The sequence below is a fragment of the Pongo pygmaeus genome, chromosome 14 (genome assembly GCF_028885625.2).
Source record: "Pongo pygmaeus isolate AG05252 chromosome 14, NHGRI_mPonPyg2-v2.0_pri, whole genome shotgun sequence".
NCBI lineage: Eukaryota > Metazoa > Chordata > Mammalia > Primates > Hominidae > Pongo > Pongo pygmaeus.
This window is the reverse complement of record NC_072387.2, coordinates 71,003,822-71,009,821: the sequence shown is the minus strand read 5'-3', so window position 1 is coordinate 71,009,821 and position 6,000 is coordinate 71,003,822. Positions and strand designations below refer to the sequence as shown.

At 35.5% G+C, this 6,000-nt stretch overlaps 1 long non-coding RNA gene across 1 annotated transcript in view; it reads left to right on the top strand.

Annotated features, from left to right (window-relative positions):
- The first annotated feature begins 5,311 nt into the window (after positions 1–5,311).
- LOC129011777 (uncharacterized) overlaps positions 5,312–6,000 on the top strand; it is a 31,369-nt gene continuing 30,680 nt past the window's right edge. Inside the window, exon 1 of the long non-coding RNA XR_008493433.2 lies at positions 5,312–5,601. This is a non-coding gene — a long non-coding RNA (uncharacterized LOC129011777). The remainder of the gene's footprint in view (positions 5,602–6,000) is intronic.

The window sequence follows — 6,000 nt, the reverse complement described above, 5'->3', positions numbered from 1 at the left end:
AAGATATCACCTTTCTCGTATCACCGTTATTGTTTTCTTGTTTACATATGAAGAAACAAGAAAAAAAAATAATTGGTGTGCCTCAGTTGTCAGGCAAAGGTATTCATGTTTGAAATGGCAAATACATATTTTTTTTTCATGTGGCATTCAATAGGAATACAGGGTCTTAGGCAAGGTGGTCAAAGACAGGTGAAAGCTAAATGTTCAGAATTCAGCAGGAGCAAGGTTCAAGGGTAGGGTATAAGAGTTTCATACTTTTGGCCAGGCGAGGTGGCTTATGCCTGTAATCCCAGTATTTTGGGAGGCTGCAGCGGGTGGATCACAAGGTCAGGGGTTCAAGACAAGCCTGTCCAATATAGTGAAACCCCGTCTCTACTAAAAATTAAAAAAAAAAAAAATTAGCCTGGTGTGGTGGCGCATGCGTGTAATCCCAGCTACTCGGAAGGCTGAGGCAGGAGAATTGTTTGAACCCGGGAGGCGGAGGTTGCAGTGAGCCGAGATTGCGCCATTGTACTCCAGCCTGGGCGACAGAGTGATACTCCAAAAAAAAAAAAAAAAAAAAAAGAGTAAGAGTTTCATATTTTCATTCCCCCCAAAATATTGTCTAGGTGTGTAGTTCAGGAAAAGAAAAAAACAGAAAAGCATTCAGTTTGCTTCTCTCTTACTCATTTCATCCTCTGGAAATGTAGAAAACAATAGAAATTTGTGAGACAGGTGAGAAGATTTATCCACTTGTATCTTTTCTACCATAATCCCATAGTTTTAGTGTTATATGCTCCCATTTGAATTGGAACTCCATTTGAGCAGGAAAGAGCTTTGGATCACAGGCTGTCAGAGAGATGAAGAGTCGGAGCTCCACAGAGAAGCTGCCTGCTTGTGACAGCTGGGCAAGTCGCTGTCCAGCTCACCCCTGCTCACTCTAAAGAGTTTATGTTTAGATAAAATGAGGCATTCAAGTGGCTGCTTTGCTCAAATTATAAACAAAAACAAAAAAATTAAAAATTTTGTAAGCAGTTGGACTGAAACTGCTCAGGGAACTTGGCTTTAAAAATGAATATTTTGACACCAACAAACATACCTAAAATAAGAAAGATATGCACTACTTAAAACTTAGAGAACCCAGAAACTTATTTTCCAGGTGTAAGCATTCTGTGCTTCTAAGTGCCTGTAGCTCTGGAATGCATGAGATCATTACTAGGGGCAGAAAAAGGAGCCTGTGGGCCTTGTACCCTCTTTGTCAGGAAATTTTCTAACATTAAAGCCCTGCCATGCAGAAAAATGGTGGATTTACTATTCTCTTTGATTCCCCATGTGTACAGATTTTGCTGTGCCCTCGCTACAAGTTTTTTGCTTAGAAAGTCTCAACAAGAATCATCTAAAGTCTCTTTTGTGAGCTGAATAAACGGTTCTGTTGCTTTCCTACTTGATAGATTTTCCTCACTTCAAATTTTTGATGAAGTGGTCTTTAGACTCATAATCCCCCCAGGCCTTTTGTTCTGATCTCTCCATTACTAGCCATCTATTAACTTCCCACCCTCTTCAGCTCCTGGAGTGTTTCTAATTTTCTTAGTCCTTAATCCTTCACTAGAAATATATTCCTGCTTTGCAGAAATGAGAATTATGTCATTCATACTGAATCATCCCCTGGAGAGGATAAAACAGATTTACAAAAAACATAGAGCCTGGTACGTAGGGAACTTCTCTCCTCCAATTCCTATGTTGTATCTTTGCGCCATTAACATTTCTAGATTGTGCTTTCCCTACTGTCCTGGGGTGGTACAGGGCTTCAAACAGGACTCTCTACCTGGGACATTCTGCTGCCATCAGCAATTTAGGGGCGGCAAGTACTAAACTGGTTTCTGGTCCAAGCAGAATAAGATTCTAGAGAGAATTTGGCAGACATTAAAGACAGGCCTTTTTTATACACTCACAGAAAGGAAGCCATAAACCAGAATGTATGAAGGAGTATCATGGAAAAAATATACGAAAACTCTTTGTTTATAGCATCTTATTCTACTTTCTGTATCCTGACGTTGCTCAGCGTACTCATGACTCTATAGACCAAATGCCATACATTTGTACTTAGTAAAGTTTGAGTTCTTGCTAAATGCTAGGTGCTAGGAATTGAATGATGTATCCTGTGTTAGGTAAAGTTGAAAAAACAGATTCTGATGAAAAGAAGCTTGGTGTCTCATGAGAGCCTCTGCTTTCTAGTTACTAATAATCTATTAGAGTACATCATTCAGAGTTGGTCTCTTATGCCCCATGTTCTAAGCATTTTTTTTTCCTTTTTCCTTTAAGATTTTCTTATCAGTGTCCCATTTTATTTTTTCTATAATAGTCTTAGGGATCTGATAAACTAATCTGATCCAAGGTGTTAATAAATAATTGTACCAATGTTTGCCTCACCAAGTTAATTTAATTTTTTTAATTATGTGACTTAGGGAGGTTAAGTAATGTGTTGAAGTTACAGAGTCAGTAGAGAAAGCATTTTTAACTCTTTGCCCTTTTGTCATAAGACCTTATTTTGAAGCACTATTTATCCAACATTAGAGGTGAATAATCATTACTCGCCATAAGGAATTTGTTTCTGGCAATAAAATATGAGTATTTATGCCTGAAAAATATTTCCCTTCTGAGACTTTATACTGGTTAAATGCTCATATTGGAATTTTAGAGCTTTCTAGAAGAGTTCCCACCATTTACAAAATGGAAAAAAAAATCAAAGTAAACTTGATCCATTAATCATGGATGACCAAACTCTATGAACTGGGAAAACGTGTTTCAGATATTTCAGATGTATTAAATCTAATATGATCTAGATGTATTGTGGGGTTTTTTTCATGTTGGTAGGAAAACAAACAAACACACAAACAAAAATAATCAGCTGACAGATGTACCCTTGACTAGCTTTCAGAGAAAGGGATCAAGGGTTGAGTTTCAATTTTTTTTTTTAATGAAAATCCTACATACTTTAAAAGCTACAAACCTGTTTAATCAAACTAAATCTGTAGAACAGGAAGATGGTTTTTGATATTAAAGTTTTGACTTTTCTTGGAGGTTACCTAAAAATTACATAGCATGAAAATTTGGCACTAGGAAATGAAACTTGAAAAACATGATTCTGACAGGGTGCCAACATTTTATAGAGGCTAAAAGCAACCATTTTATTCAGAAGCTCAGCTTGGTGGTGAGCAACCTACGACTTTGAAGACTAAATAGGAAGGCTCATCCTAGGTAGACTTCTTTTCTTTTCTCCAGGATCCAAATGGGCTACTTGAAATATCTACAAGTCGTTCATCTAAACAGCAGTGCATCATTACAAGAGCTAATTGCTCATTATTTTTGCAGCCTAGTTTAAAAGAAATACATGAAAGATTTCTCAGAGGGTTCATGTTTCAATTTTGAAGCCTGGGGTGAAAGGACTTAGACTGTGATCCATTGTGAGAGCTGACTAGCAAATAGAGCCTGTTGCAAACACCCACTGTGCCCCATGTTCTAAAAGAATACAAGCCCACTGTGTCAGCAGTTGTATCAGGCCCACATGAATGAACTTTCAGAATGACCATTTTATTATGTGTATCTAAAAATGAGACAAGCCCATATGCCTGGGGTATGGGTCTTCAGAAATGAGGAGGCATCAAGGCCTGTGGTTTGATTAAGCATTTTACCTTATTTTAGAAGGGATGATGTCTGTGAGATCAAACTAAGACAGGTCCCTGTTTGTTCTCTATGAATCTGACATGCATTCATACAGAGGGGATACTAATAGGCTGCTGAGCTATTAATGAAATTCAATTTCAAACCATGTTTCATGGTCAACCGTGCTGGTTGCATGCAAGAACAACAAGCACAGCACTTTTAACAGCCCTCTCTGGATGAATTAAATAAGGATGATAGAGAAATCCCATGTATAGCAAATAAAAAGACATTGAATAATGGAATCAGACCAGGTGGCAAGGTAGTTCATTGTCAACATCTTACGATCACAGAATATAAGCCTCTACAGTGTTTGGGCATTCTGTGATTCATGAAATGATAAAAACAATGAGGTGAAAGATAGTACACTTTTTTTTAAATTCTTATAATTATCTCATAAAAATGAGGAAACTGACAATTTTTTAGTACCATAAAATGTCCCAGTGAAATTTCACTAAATACTTAGCTAAAATTTTACATCTTTGACTTACTGTTTTTTCTTCTTTTAATGGACAAAAGCTTTCTCCTTTTCAATTAAATACGATAGGTCATATGCATGTATATTATTATTTTACATATAATATTTAGATTTTTTAATTTAAATTATAACACAGCAATCCTCTGTTATTTTTTTTATTTGGTAGGATTCAATACTTGCTTTTACGCCCTCCATTTCTACTACAAATTTACATTTTACTCAAATATTCTTATATTTACCCAATTACTCAAATATTCTTATATTTACCCAATTTACTCAAATATTCTTATATTTACCCAATTAATATTATTTTATCTACTTATGTATATTTTATATACATATATTTTATATACTTATGTGTATATTACATGTAATCGCCCTTTAAATCCAATAGTATGATTGATTGCAGGATGCATTAACTGAAAAACATTTTCTTAATGTGGGACTTTTTCTTTTCAATCACAGTTTATATTTAATATGTACATAGCTTTAATTTTTTGTAGCTCTCTTTTCTGTCTCTGTTACTTTTGTTAAAATTCAAGCAATAGAATTCTAGAACTCTCATATCAAAAACATATCATATTATTTATTCCTTAACTTTCATTTCACAGGCTAGATAATTAGGGTTCAGAGATACAGTCAAAGACTGGCAGTAAAGATCAACAGTATATTCCTAAAAAATAAGTACTGGGGATCTAATCTCCTTAGTTCTTATTTTTATAATCTAAGCCATAATATTGGCAATGAGCAAATAATAATCTTAAACTAAATTGTTTCTTCTGCGTTTAGTGCTCTAGTTTTTCAAATTGCTCATTGCTTCTCTGATGAACAGCCCTTTAAAAAGAGGTGACATGGAGTTAAGATATAAAAGAAGTCAGAATTAGTATATATATCTCCAAGCTATCTGTCACTTCTTTCTTAACCCAGACTGATCGATCGGTTGATTGATATAACCCAGCACTATGCATTCCTGATGCCTATTTGAATCAATTCCTGTTTCAGATTACTAATTGGCCTGCTTCCTTTTCCTAATTGCACTTTGTGAGGACTACTCTAGGCAACCAGCTTTGTGAGCTCATTAACAGCTTTGTTCAACCTCAGGGAGGTTAAGGCACTCACTCAAGGTCACACACCTAGTTAATAGGGAGTCTAGCTTCAAACCCACATCTGACTGAATCTAATTCCACCTACAGCTTTGAAGGCTCGGAAAACATAACTGCTCGAAAAACTGAGTTAACTCTATGAGTGCCAGGACAAAAGCTTAGAATTTGGAAATGAAACAACGAATAAGTAGATATTTTGCTCTCGTTTGTTATTTTTTTACTTTATTTTCCAAATATGTTTAGGTTAAAGAAAAGAACATGGGATTTAGAGTTAAATAGGCGAGTGTTTTGATTCTACCCTTGCTGACCCTGTGACCTTTGGTAAGTGTTTAAACTCTCATAGCTTCAGTATTTTCTCTATTCTGATATACACGTGGGTTCTTTGTACATAATATGTTCTCCATAAATGTTATATAAATGGCTTCATAAGAAAATGAATAATGTACCTAATTATAGCTACAGCTTCGCAAATTCAGTGCATTTAACAACAATGATAATCAACTTACACAAGCACAAATTAAAGTAACCCTCCTTCAGGGTTTCTAATATATTCTAGTTTATAGGTACATGTACTGTTTCTACTTATCAAGGCTTGAAACTTAAGTGTTGAATTCTTAGTCTTCAGTGCTATGACATTTGGGCAACGAACAGATTTTGATAATTGTACCCATACCCCCACAATATCTTTCATATGTACCTGCTCCTTGCTTTCCATTCTCA